Consider the following 13,023-nt stretch of genomic DNA (forward strand, 5'->3'; position numbering starts at 1 on the left):
GCAAACAGAGGGTAGGCACCCCCTGTTTTAGTGAGAGGGGCAGATCTATAGTTCTTTTTATGCAAGCTCCGCCCAGCCGTGTGAAAGTTAATGTTAATGCATTTATCTGCTATTAAGGCATGCTGGTACTGATAGTTCTTTTTATGCAAGCTCCGCCCAGCAGTGTGAAAGCTAATGTTAATGCATTTATCCGCTATTAAGGAATGCTGGTACTGATAGTTCTTTTTTATGCAAGCTCCGCCCAGCAGTGTGAAAGCTAATGTTAATGCATTTATCTGCTATTAAGGAATGCTGGTACTGATAGTTCTTTTTATGCAAGCTCCGCCCAGCAGTGTGAAAGCTAATGTTAATGTATTTATCTGCTATTAAGGAATGCTGGTACTGATAGTTCTTTTTATGCAAGCTCCGCCCAGCAGTGTGAAAGCTAATGTTAATGCATTTATCTGCTATTAAGGAATGCTGGTACTGATAGTTCTTTTTTATGCAAGCTCCGCCCAGCAGTGTGAAAGCTAATGTTAATGTATTTATCTGCTATTAAGGAATGCTGGTACTGATAGTTCTTTTTATGCAAGCTCCGCCCAGCAGTGTGAAAGCTAATGTTAATGCATTTGTCTGCTATTAAGGAATGCTGGTACTGATAGTTCTTTTTATGCAAGCTCCGCCCAGCAGTGTGAAAGCTAATGTTAATGCATTTATCTGCTATTAAGGAATGCTGGTACTGATAGTTCTTTTTATGCAAGCTCCGCCCAGCAGTGTGAAAGCTAATGTTAATGCATTTATCTGCTATTAAGGAATGCTGGTACTGATAGTTCTTTTTATGCAAGCTCCGCCCAGCAGTATGAAAGCTAATGTTAATGCATTTATCTGCTATTAAGGAATGCTGGTACTGATAGTTCTTTTTTATGCAAGCTCCGCCCAGCAGTGTGAAAGCTAATGTTAATGCATTTATCTGCTATTAAGGAATGCTGGTACTGATAGTTCTTTTATTGCAAGCTCCGCCCAGCAGTGTGAAAGCTAATGTTAATGCATTTATCTGCTATTAAGGAATGCTGGTACTGATAGTTCTTTTTTATGCAAGCTCCGCCCAGCAGTGTGAAAGCTAATGTTAATGCATTTATCTGCTATTAAGGAATGCTGGTACTGATAGTTCTTTTATTGCAAGTTCCGCCCAGCAGTGTGAAAGCTAATGTTAATGCATTTATCTGCTATTAAGGAATGCTGGTACTGATAGTTCTTTTTATGCAAGCTCCGCCCAGCAGTGTGAAAGCTAATGTTAATGCATTTATCTGCTATTAAGGAATGCTGGTACTGATAGTTCTTTTTTATGCAAGCTCCGCCCAGCAGTGTGAAAGCTAATGTTAATGCATTTATCCGCTACTAAGGAACGCTGGTTACCTGAGACTGTTGTTTACAAGCCATAACCAGCCTGCTTTAATTGTGCACAAGTTACCTGCTTACCTGCTACTTGTATTGATAACGCTGGTTACCTGAGACTGTCGTTTAATAGCCATAACCAGCCTGCTTTAATCGTGCACAAGTTCCTGCTTACCTGCTACCTGTATTGCTGACGCTGGTTACCTGAGACTGTCGTTTAATAGCCATAACCAGCCTGCTTTAATCGTGCACAAGTTCCTGCTTACCTGCTACTTGTATTGCTAACGCTGGTTACCTGAGATTGTCGTTTAATAGCCATAACCAGCCTGCTTTAATCGTGCACAAGTTCCTGCTTACCTGCTACTTGTATTGCTGACGCTGGTTACCTGAGACTGTCGTTTAATAGCCATAACCAGCCTGCTTTAATCGTGCACAAGTTCCTGCTTACCTGCTACCTGTATTGCTGACGCTGGTTACCTGAGACTGTTGTTTAGTAGCCATAACCAGCCTGCTTTAATTGTGCACAAGTTACCTGCTGACCTGCTACTTGTATTGCTAACGCTGGTTACCTGAGACTGTCGTTTAATAGCCATAACCAGCCGGCTTTAATCGTGCACAAGTTCCTGCTTACCTGCTACCTGTATTGCTGACGCTGGTTACCTGAGACTGTTGTTTAGTAGCCATAACCAGCCTGCTTTAATTGTGCACAAGTTCCTGCTTACCTGCTACCTGTATTGCTAACGCTGGTTACCTGAGACTGTTGTTTAGTAGCCATAACCAGCCTGCTTTAATTGTGCACAAGTTCCTGCTTACCTGCTACCTGTATTGCTAACGCTGGTTACCTGAGACTGTCGTTTAATAGCCATAACCAGCCTGCTTTAATCGTGCACAAGTTCCTGCTTACCTGCTACCTGTTTTGCTGACGCTGGTTACCTGAGACTGTTGTTTAGTAGCCATAACCAGCCTGCTTTAATTGTGCACAAGTTCCTGCTTACCTGCTACCTGTATTGCTAACGCTGGTTACCTGAGACTGTCGTTTAATAGCCATAACCAGCCTGCTTTAATCGTGCACAAGTTCCTGCTTACCTGCTACTTGTATTGCTAACGCTGGTTACCTGAGACTGTCGTTTAATAGCCATAACCAGCCTGCTTTAATCGTGCACAAGTACCTGCTTACCTGCTACCTGTATTGCTGACGCTGGTTACCTGAGACTGTTGTTTAGTAGCCATAACCAGCCTGCTTTAATTGTGCACAAGTTACCTGCTGACCTGCTACTTGTATTGCTAACGCTGGTTACCTGAGACTGTCGTTTAATAGCCATAACCAGCCGGCTTTAATCGTGCACAAGTTCCTGCTTACCTGCTACCTGTATTGCTGACGCTGGTTACCTGAGACTGTTGTTTAGTAGCCATAACCAGTCTGCTTTAATTGTGCACAAGTTCCTGCTTACCTGCTACCTGTATTGCTAACGCTGGTTACCTGAGACTGTCGTTTAATAGCCATAACCAGCCTGCTTTAATCGTGCACAAGTTCCTGCTTACCTGCTACCTGTATTGCTGACGCTGGTTACCTGAGACTGTTGTTTAGTAGCCATAACCAGCCTGCTTTAATTGTGCACAAGTTCCTGCTTACCTGCTACCTGTATTGCTAACGCTGGTTACCTGAGACTGTCGTTTAATAGCCATAACCAGCCTGCTTTAATCGTGCACAAGTTCCTGCTTACCTGCTACCTGTATTGCTGACGCTGGTTACCTGAGACTGTTGTTTAGTAGCCATAACCAGCCTGCTTTAATTGTGCACAAGTTACCTGCTTACCTGCTACTTGTATTGCTAACGCTGGTTACCTGAGACTGTCGTTTAATAGCCATAACCAGTCTGCTTTAATCGTGCACAAGTTCCTGCTTACCTGCTACCTGTATTGCTGACGCTGGTTACCTGAGACTATTATTTAGAAGCCATAACCAGCCTGCTTCAATTGTGCACCAGTTACTTGCTTACCTGCTACCTGTATTGCTAACGCTGGTTACTTGAGACTGTTATTTAGAAGCCATAACCAGCCTGCTTCAATTGTGCGCCAGTTTCCTGTTTACCTGCCACTTGTAAATTTTGTTAGGATAATAAAATGGAGTTGGATACTATATTATGTTTGTGTTGTCATTGTGTCTGAGAGGTAAAGCAGGTCTGCCGCTCTGATCACCCGAACCTGACTCACACTAGCACCCCACAATTTAGTTCAAGTTTTCGGCACCGTAAATGTCATGTGTTTGTTTGTGGGTGGACATTACACATATTACACCACATAGTGGTGCCCCTTATTCACATTACGACACACAGCAGTGTCCCTTATTCACATTATGTCATGATACATGATACACAGTGGTACTGCTTATAAACGATATGGAATTACTGAGCAAGGTCGTCAAGGAGGTGGAACTAGTTCCACCTACAATTACAGGTGGTGAAACTCAGTTCCACCTCGTTCCTCCCCCACTTTAACCCCCGATCAGACCCATATGACTCAGAATATGCATACAGCATATGCTCATCTGTGCATGCACTGTATGTAAGAATCAGTGGCGTAAGTTCGTGCCAGTTGCCCGGAGGCAAGATGAATATTGGTGCAGCCCCCCCATATATAAATACATATATGTATGTATGTATGTATGCATGTATGTATATATGTGTGTCTGTGTATGTATATATGTGTGTCTGTGTATGTGTGTGTGTGTGTGTTTGTGTGTGTGTGTGTGTGTGCTGTGTTCTGGAAAAAAATGTATATATACATATTTCATTGTAATTTATTACAATTCTAACTACATGAAGTTACTTGTAATTTTCAGAGAAGTAAATTCATATAGTTAGAATTTTGATGCTTCCTATACAGGAGCAAATATCCTCATCAGTAAGGCGTCTGCTTCCAGTGTAATGGGTTGTGGGTTCTAATCTTGGGTATGACACTTGTAAAATGTGTATCTATAATAAAGAGGGTGTGACTTATAAGGTGCAGGGACTAGGGGATAGGGAGTCGGCCACGGAAGAGATAGCAGTTGCTGTCAATTAACTTAATTGAATGGTGTCCCTGAACGGGAGGAGAGGTGCACCCTTCAGAGCAGGAGCCGGGCAGCAGCTGACTCCATTGTCTCCCACAGTTACACCTCTGGTAAGAACAAGCCATTCACGTCGGTGCACAGACATCTGTCCAGCACAGAATCAGCTCCTACTGTATGTGAGCGATTTCCTTATATCAAGGAAACAGCAGTGAAATACTTTACATGTGAACTCTTGCAACATAATACATCTAGATGAAAGATTCAAAGCACGTCCCTGCAGAAAGATGGTCCATATCTGTCAACACCCCCATTATTATGCCCCTGAGTTCCTTAACACATTGTCTACAAAAAGCAAAATGCATTGTGACATGAAATTCTTCAGCAGATTTGCTTTGTGGCTGCTTTTCACTTACAAGCTTAATAGTGTTCCTTTCAGTTTTCCTGAAATGTAACTGCAGCTGTAGTTCAGACCAGACTGGTCAAAGCTAACAGGAAGATGACAGTAACTGCAATAGCCATGCATCCTGTCGGGTTTAGTATGACAAACCTACAAACAACATCCCGACGGTCAAAATACCGACAACAATTGACCGACAGTCAAAATACAGACAAGGTCAAAATGCTGACATTTAAAATACCGACAGGTGAAAAATTAGACACAAAATTGTCATTGTTTTTTGTGTGTATGTTGACGTAGGTCGATATGGACACCGTATACAGTAAGTGTACCCCGTCCCCTCGCATGGCTCTCTGTGCTCGCCATGCTTCGGTCACGGTGCCTCACTGCACTCGGCAACCTATTATATTCCCCCTCCAGGTACACTGGGATGGTAAGGTATGAAGAAGTCCGTTTCAATGGAAAAATCATGAATAACGCATGTCGACTTTTTGACCTGTCGACATTTTAAATGACGGTATTTTGACCTTGTCGGTAATTTAAATGTTTGTATTTTGACAATGTCAAGATTTTGACCTTGTCTGTATTTTGACCGTCGGTCAATGGTTGTCAGTATTTTGACCGTTGTAGGTAAATTGACCGCATCCCCATTCTGTCAGCTAAGAACAGAAAACTGAGGCAGCAGAAGAATTGTACAGTAGGATCAATCTCTTGGGACAACTAGTTCCTAATTTGGTTCACAGTATGTGTTGCCATGTGCTCTGGTTGCAGAGCTTTGTTTAAACAGTACACACTATGTTTTATCTCTTTTTATTCTATGTACACAATCTTGATCAATATGGTGGTCACATGACTGAAGACATATAAAAAAGATAGGTTGTGGATCTGTTCATCATTTTTTCACTATTAACTGACTGGGTGTTCTACATACAAATCACATATACTAGTAGGTGCTAGTGTATTAGCCAATAATACGGTTAAAAACTAAAATTTAGATGCACAAATCATCGGCTTCAACAGGATAAGCATAAAAAAATGTAATTCTGCAGAACACTACTGTCAAATTTCCAATTCTATTCTAGTAATAGAGGAGAAAAAGAAAAATGATGAACTAAAGAATTACTTATTTACAGTACAAATGATACACTGGGCCTGATCCTGAGTGGGATACTCACAGCTAGCGAGCGATCAACTCGGAATGAGGGCCATAGTGTCAGTGAGCACTGTGTGTAAGCAGGGTGTAGTCAGGGCCGGTTCTTGCTCTTGTTGCGCCTCGGGCAAACATATAGGGGCGTGGCTTCACACGGGGCGTGGTCAGTTACGCCCCCATTTGTGCCCCCTGTAGCGCCGCTGGAAGAGAATTAAAAAAAAAAAGTATACTTACTATTCCCGTTCCTGATTCCAGACCGCTGCAGACAGCCGACGGCGCCGCTCTTCTCCTCGGATCAGCATAGACACTAGAGGTCAATTATGACCCCTAGTGTCTGTGCCACAATGCTGTGCAGTGCGTGATGACATCATCGCGCGCCGCACAGCAAAGGTCCCCTCCACGAAGGGAAACCAGACGCGTAGCGTCTGGTTCCCTTCAGAGCGGGGGGCACAGCGGCGGGGGGCACAGTAGCGGATCTTGCCACGGTGTGGTGCCCTCCGGAATGCGGCGCCCCGGACAAAAGTCCTGCTTGCCCGTGGCAAGATCCGCTACTGGGTGTAGTGTCAGTGAGCAGTGTGTGTGTGAGAAGGTTGTAGTGTCAGGGAGCAGTGTGTGAGAGCTGGTTGAACTGTCAGTGAGCAGAGTGTAGTGTCAGTGAGCAGTGTGTGTGGGTGAGCAGGGTGTAGTGTCAGTGAGCACTCTGTATAAGCACAGTGTAGTGTCAGTGAGCAGTGTGTGTGTGAGAAGGGTGTAGTGTCGGAATAGTGTGTATGTAAGCATTGTGTAGTGTCAGTGAGCACTGTGTGTAAGCAGGGTGTAGTCTCAGTGAGCAGTGTGTGTGTAAGCAGGGTGTAGTGTCAGTGAGCAGTGTGTGTGTGAGCAAGGTGTAGTATCAGGTGTGGGAGAGAATGGGACTTTGAGATTTGACAATTTCATGGCAGTTTTGCAAGTTAGCCATCTTATGTTAAAGGATAACGGTGGTCATTCCAAGTTGATCGCAGCCAGCAACTTTTTGCTGCGGGTGCGATCGACTAGTCCACGCCTATGGGGGAGTGTATTTTAGCTTAGCAGGGCTGCGAACGCTTGTGCAGCCCTGCTAAGCTAAAAAAGTTTTGTGTAAAACAAGACTAGCCCTAGACCTACTTACTCTGTGCGACGGCTCCAGCGATGCAGGTCCCGGCTTTGACGTCAGACATCCACCCTCTGTTCTTCTAACCATGCCTGCGTTTTCTCCACCACTCCCTGAAAACGCCCGCCAACGGTCTGGTGACGCCCAGGAACGCCTTCTTTCTGTCAATCTTCTTGCAGTTGCTGCTGCGACCGCTTTCTTTGTAATCCGCGTCGTAACCTGGCAATCCCTGTCGCCGGGCAACGTTGTGCATGTGCAGTGTGCACGCAGCACATGCGCATTCCGGACCCGTTCGCACTGCAGCAACAAACTGCTGCGTGCGAATGGATGGGAATGACCCCCAACAAGTGGTCAGTGTAACATTAGTAACAAATCAGTAGGATTGTAAGACATTTTAAATAAATCTGCTAGCTGTATGTGATGTATTGAAGTCGTGGTACCCGGATGATAGATAGACAGTGTCTAGTTAGACAGTCGATAGATAGACACCATATATTAGACAGACATTAGGTCGACATGGTCAAAAGGTCAACATGAAAAAGGTAGACAGTACAAAAGGTTGACATACAAAAGATAGACACAGGTTTTCCTTTGTTATTTTACATGTTTTTGTACTATTTCATACCTTCTCTATCCATGTCGGCGAAGAGTTGGTATAAACCTTGTGCTGAACGCAGCAAGCCACCAAGCTCAAAGCGTGGCGAGCAAAGGGAGTCCCGTGAGGGGATGCCTTTCTACAATTGGGGGTCCCAGATGACAAAACTATCCACACAAACCACAAAAATGCAAAAAAAATGGTGTCTACCTTTTTTGTGTCGACCATTTTCATGTCGACCTTTTGACCCTGTCGACCTAATGTCTGTCTAACATGTGGTGTCTATCTAATGACTGTCTAACTACACACTGTCTATCTATCATCCCACACCCAAGGTCATAATAAATCTGGCTGTGAGCAGGGGGTTTAATAAATGTTGTAAGCAGGGCACAGATGTTACAACTTAGGGTGTAATTCCAAGTTGATCGCAGCAGGAAATTTTTTCGCAGTTGGGCAAAACCATGTGCACTGCAGGGGAGGCAGATATAACATTTGCAGAAAGAGATAGATTTGGGTGTGGTGAGTTCAATCTGCAATCTAAATTGCAGTGTAAAAATAAAGCAGCCAGTATTTACCCTGCAGAGAAACAAAATAACCCACCCAAATCTAACTCTCTCTGCAAATGTTATATCTGCCCCCCCTGCAGTGCACATGGTTTTGCCCAACTGCTAAAAAATTTCCTGCTGCGATCAACTTGGAATTACCCCCTTAGTTACTGTACATCATAGCAGGAGCAACACAGGGAGTAACAAGCAAAGTACTTATGTAAGGTAGAATGAGAAACAGGGTCTCCAGCTTCTGTGGGCTGCTATATCTGCATCTTCACCACTGCCACAGTCAGGGAACCGTACAAGTTTTTGGGGACACACGCATATATAGGGGTGACAGGTGTGTTAGTGAAGCCACAATCTGCCCTCTCACCCCCCCCCCCCAGCCTTCCCCCCTACCTCTCTGCTTTTTTTTTTAAATCTTCTTATTGGCCTTCGCAGCACCTTCTCCTCATTGCGCTGGTCCTCCATCTTACTGTTTCCCAGGCAGCCCATACTACTTCCCTGCACAGCCAGTTTCCGATGGCAACACATCTCAGTCAGGGCCGCAGCCGCACTGAGCACCCTGCCTGCCGCTGACTCGCTTACCGCCACCCGCAGGCCAGTCCCCTTCCTTCATCACAGGAGATGAGGAGGGGGCAGAACACACAGACGAGAAACTCAGGCAGCCAAACGATGCCCGCTGTTGTAATGTATATTAGCAGAGCTACAAATACACATTATAGCAGGCAGCGCTGCAGCTGGTTGCGCCACATACATAGGCGGCCAATTAGGGTAGATGCGAAAGGTGCACCTACAGGGCAAATGCATTGTGCTCTGTGCTAAGCACCATCTGCACACCCCTAGTTACGGCCTTGCTGTCTGGCCACTCTGTGAATTACACCCAATCAGAGCGGCAAGACAGCATTCTCTACCTGCTGACAGTCATTCACAGCACGGAAGAATGTGGGGAGATGGCGCAGGGGCGCATACGGGGTAACTTATGATTTTTTTTTTTTTTTTACATTTTATTCTCATGAATCTAACATTGGGAGATTACAACGAGAGATTTCCTGTCGTGGCGAAGGACTATACAAAAGGGGGGGCTGGGGAATGGCTTCATGAGAGTGCCTCGAACGTGAGCCATGCCCCTGTTTTCCCTTACTGTGATACCCCCTTTGTCATCTGCAAGTATCCTAATCCCTGTTATGTATAGGCACAGATTCAGGCCAAGCACATGCTGCAGGTGCAACTCAGTGGGGCCGGGGCGATTGAGTTTGCACCTGCAGCATGTTTTTGGTTGTTCATCCTGAAATCTGTGTCAAAACCACTGAGCAGCATACTGCCCCATATTTAATAGGGATTGTGATACTTGCACATATGCCTGTCCGAAAAGGAGTCACAGCCTATAAAAAAGGGGGTATGGCTGTACAAGAGTGCCACGATTGTGAGCAACGCCCCCATTTTTCGTCACTGTGGAGGCATGCCCAGCGCTCTGTGAGCTGCTGGAATGCCCCCAGTCTCTCTGTCACCCGTAAGTAGACACTGTGCGCATGACAGGAGCCTCCCAACTGTCCCACCACCACGGGACATTGCGGCCCGTGGGTGGGACAGCGGGACAGTCCCAAAAGAACGGGACTTTCCCACAAAATCAGGACAGTTGAGAGGTATGTAAATGGGTGGGTAGGGGTCCCAGTGTATTGCTTTGTCCAGGGCCTGCAATGCTGTTAAAATGGCCATGTTTGCAATATCACCACAACCGGATCAGATCCATTTTCTTCTATATGGTCCCACTTGGGAAATATGCATTTTTCATGGCCTCTGTAACTTTAAATGATCACATTATATTCAACATACTGAATGTTATGCTATAGGTAACCATATACTGCAATGCTGATTATCTCTTGAAATGTAGTTGTAATGAATAGAATTGCATAGACCGGTGGTTCCCAAACTTTTTTGAATCACAGAGCCCTAGACTTTCAGAAATGTTATCACAGCGCCCTTAGGCCAAAGTTTCTTATTGAGAAATTTAGAAAGAAATATGCAATTAAGTCGATTGTATCTATATGTCATCCTTATAGGCCCTACACACTGGCCGATTTTCTGAAAGATATGAACGATCTCGTTCATAAATGAACGAGAACTCGTTCATATCTTTCAGTGTGGAGACTCCAGCGATGAACGATGCGCGGCCCCGCGCTCGTTCATCGCTGGTCTCCCGTCGGCTGTGCATGCAGGCCAATATGGACGATCTCGTCCATATTTGCCTGCACTTCAATGCAGCCGCGTGACGGGGGGAGTGAAGAAACTTCACTCCCCCCGTCACTGCACCCCCGCCGCCAGGTCGCTCGTCGGCCGTTTCGGCCGTCGGGCACCTCGGCGGCGCATCGTCAAATGAGTAGGGCCCCTTAGGTTCTGTTGTGTGGTGAGGGACAAGATTTGCTTCTGATTGTCCACATATTGCATGACTGGCTGCCACCAGCGCTGGTTTTGTCTATTACATTGACCATAAGTAATTTGAATTGGTCCAGGACCACCAATCCAAGGTAAAACTGTAGCAGGGCATGCTGATATGTGTAGTTCAACAACAGCTGGAGTGCCAAAGGTTCCCCATCACTGCTGCACAGGATGTCAGTTAGCCTGGAGGAGTCCTGACAAGAGATCACATAACAATTATAACCTTTCTTTGTTTTTAAAGAACATTTAATTAATTACTTTTAGTGCATCTAACTAATTAAATCAGGCTGTATATTACTAATTGGACATTGCTCAGAGCTACTATAGGAACCATTGGGATTAATAAATGTAAATTTGATCTGCACATTCAATGTGATTCGAACGGGAACAGAAGAAGGATAACATTATTTGGAGTTTTGGGGGATAAACAACCATCGTTTCAATATATAGCATCTCAGAAAGAGTGAAATAGGCAAAAAGAGCTGCGAGCATTACTAGATGTGAAAAGTCTGGGGAAAAATGAGTATTTGCTGTAAAAATCACATAACTACACAGAATGCTTTGCTTTATAAGTATAGTTATGCACACATAGGCAGTGGCCAAGCACCCCATAGTCTCAGACGCCATATTTGTGCTTGTCCACAGAATTACAGCTGGCACCGGCATTCTGATAAGCTGACAGTGAGTCACAAGACATAGGGGCATATTCAATTGCGGGTGATATTTTGAAGAACCCTGTAGCGCTGGGTTTTTCCCACAGCAGCAAGGATTTTCCTATTCAAATGAAGCAGAGAAAATTTGGAACGTTCATTCCTATAGAAAATAATGCAGAATTATTTTCTTGCAGTTTGAGAGTACTGTAAGTCCAATTTCTTCCTAAAATGATTATTTTAAGGAAAAATTGCCGTGACTTGCATCAGAATCTCTCTGACAAATTAAGCAATTGGAAGTTTTACAATTAGCTTAATTAGTCCAAAAATTACAGCCCTGTCTGGATGTTTCAGGCTGGTGGAGGCAGTGACTGATAGCTGCTAGAGAGTTTCTGATGGTCTGCTGGGTAGTTTAGGCTGGGTGATGCCTCAACCAGGTCACTGCCAGCATGATCTTTCCGGGCAGAGAGAGATTTTCAAACCCCCCCCACATGTGCACGGGTTCTGACTGTAAACAATTTTGCAGCCAGTATGTTTTAATTGGATACCATGGGTATCGTGAGCGGACATACCCACATTAATTAAAATTTGGATGTGATACCCACATATTTTTTTTGCAGACAAAATTACATGGCCAACTGAGTATGCCCCATAGTGATGCGCCCACCCTCACTTCAGGACCTAATTATCCCCACCTTAGGCAGAGCCGAGGATGGAGCATTGCAATGAGCTGTACATGCTCTTTAGAAATTACAACATACCAGATGTACTACTGTGTGGCATATCTGCTCATGGGTAAGTGAGAAGATGGAGTTGATGGGAGATATGGATAATATGGTTATATGGACGGAGACTGCGGAAACATGATAATAGGAGGTGGATTGACAATATGAAAATAGTGGGCAATATGCGGAGCTATCATGTGAGTTGTTTACTAAAAGAGCTCTACACAAAAGGCAAGGACACCCGCTAAGGCTTGAGGAGAGGAAATTTCATACTCAGTGCAGGAAGGGATTCTTCACTGTAAAGGCAATACAAATATGGAATACACTGCCAGAGAAGTGTCACGTCTAGCAAAGTTTGAGGATCCGGCAGCTGAGACTTGCCCGAGGAGGTAGATGGCTGTGGGTGAGCAAGATGAGGGGGTTGGATATAGTTCCTGTGCGTGGGACACGGAACAATGAAGAACGTAGGCGGGGTTGAAAGTCAAAGAATAGTATTTATTATGTACAGGGCTGAGGTAGAGAACTGTGGCTGGAGCACGTTGGTTAAAGAACATAGTTGCAGATAAAGCACTGCAGGTTGTGGCTTGAAAGACAAGCTTGTGAAAAATGAGCTGCGGAACTGTGGATGGTGGTTAAAAGACGTGGCTGGAGGTAGGAACTGTGGACTGTGATTTGAAAGACCAGACTGTAGATAATGAACTGTGGAACTGTGGATGATAGTTGAAGACGTGGCTGGAGACAAGAACTGTGGACTGTGGTTTGGAGGCTGAGGCTGAAGATAACAATCTGCAGGTTGTGGTCGGTGGTACAAAGACGTGGCTGGTGAAGTAGATCTGTGGAGTGTGGCTTGAAAGACGAGGCAGAAGACCCGGGGCCGACTGTGCCCAAAGGGTCTTACTGGACCGGGTTTTCCAGAAGCGCTTCCACAGGCAGTAGCAGGTTAGGAACGGCAGGACTGCAGCAGC

The 13,023-nt window shown here is 45.0% G+C and overlaps 1 long non-coding RNA gene across 1 annotated transcript in view; it reads left to right on the forward strand.

The window, feature by feature from the left end:
- Positions 1–4,415: 4,415 nt before the first annotated feature.
- LOC134935505 (uncharacterized) overlaps positions 4,416–13,023 on the forward strand; it is a 222,137-nt gene continuing 213,529 nt past the window's right edge. Inside the window, exon 1 of the long non-coding RNA XR_010180200.1 lies at positions 4,416–4,535. This is a non-coding gene — a long non-coding RNA (uncharacterized LOC134935505). The remainder of the gene's footprint in view (positions 4,536–13,023) is intronic.

The sequence above is a fragment of the Pseudophryne corroboree genome, chromosome 6 (genome assembly GCF_028390025.1).
Source record: "Pseudophryne corroboree isolate aPseCor3 chromosome 6, aPseCor3.hap2, whole genome shotgun sequence".
Classification (NCBI taxonomy): Eukaryota; Metazoa; Chordata; class Amphibia; order Anura; family Myobatrachidae; genus Pseudophryne; species Pseudophryne corroboree.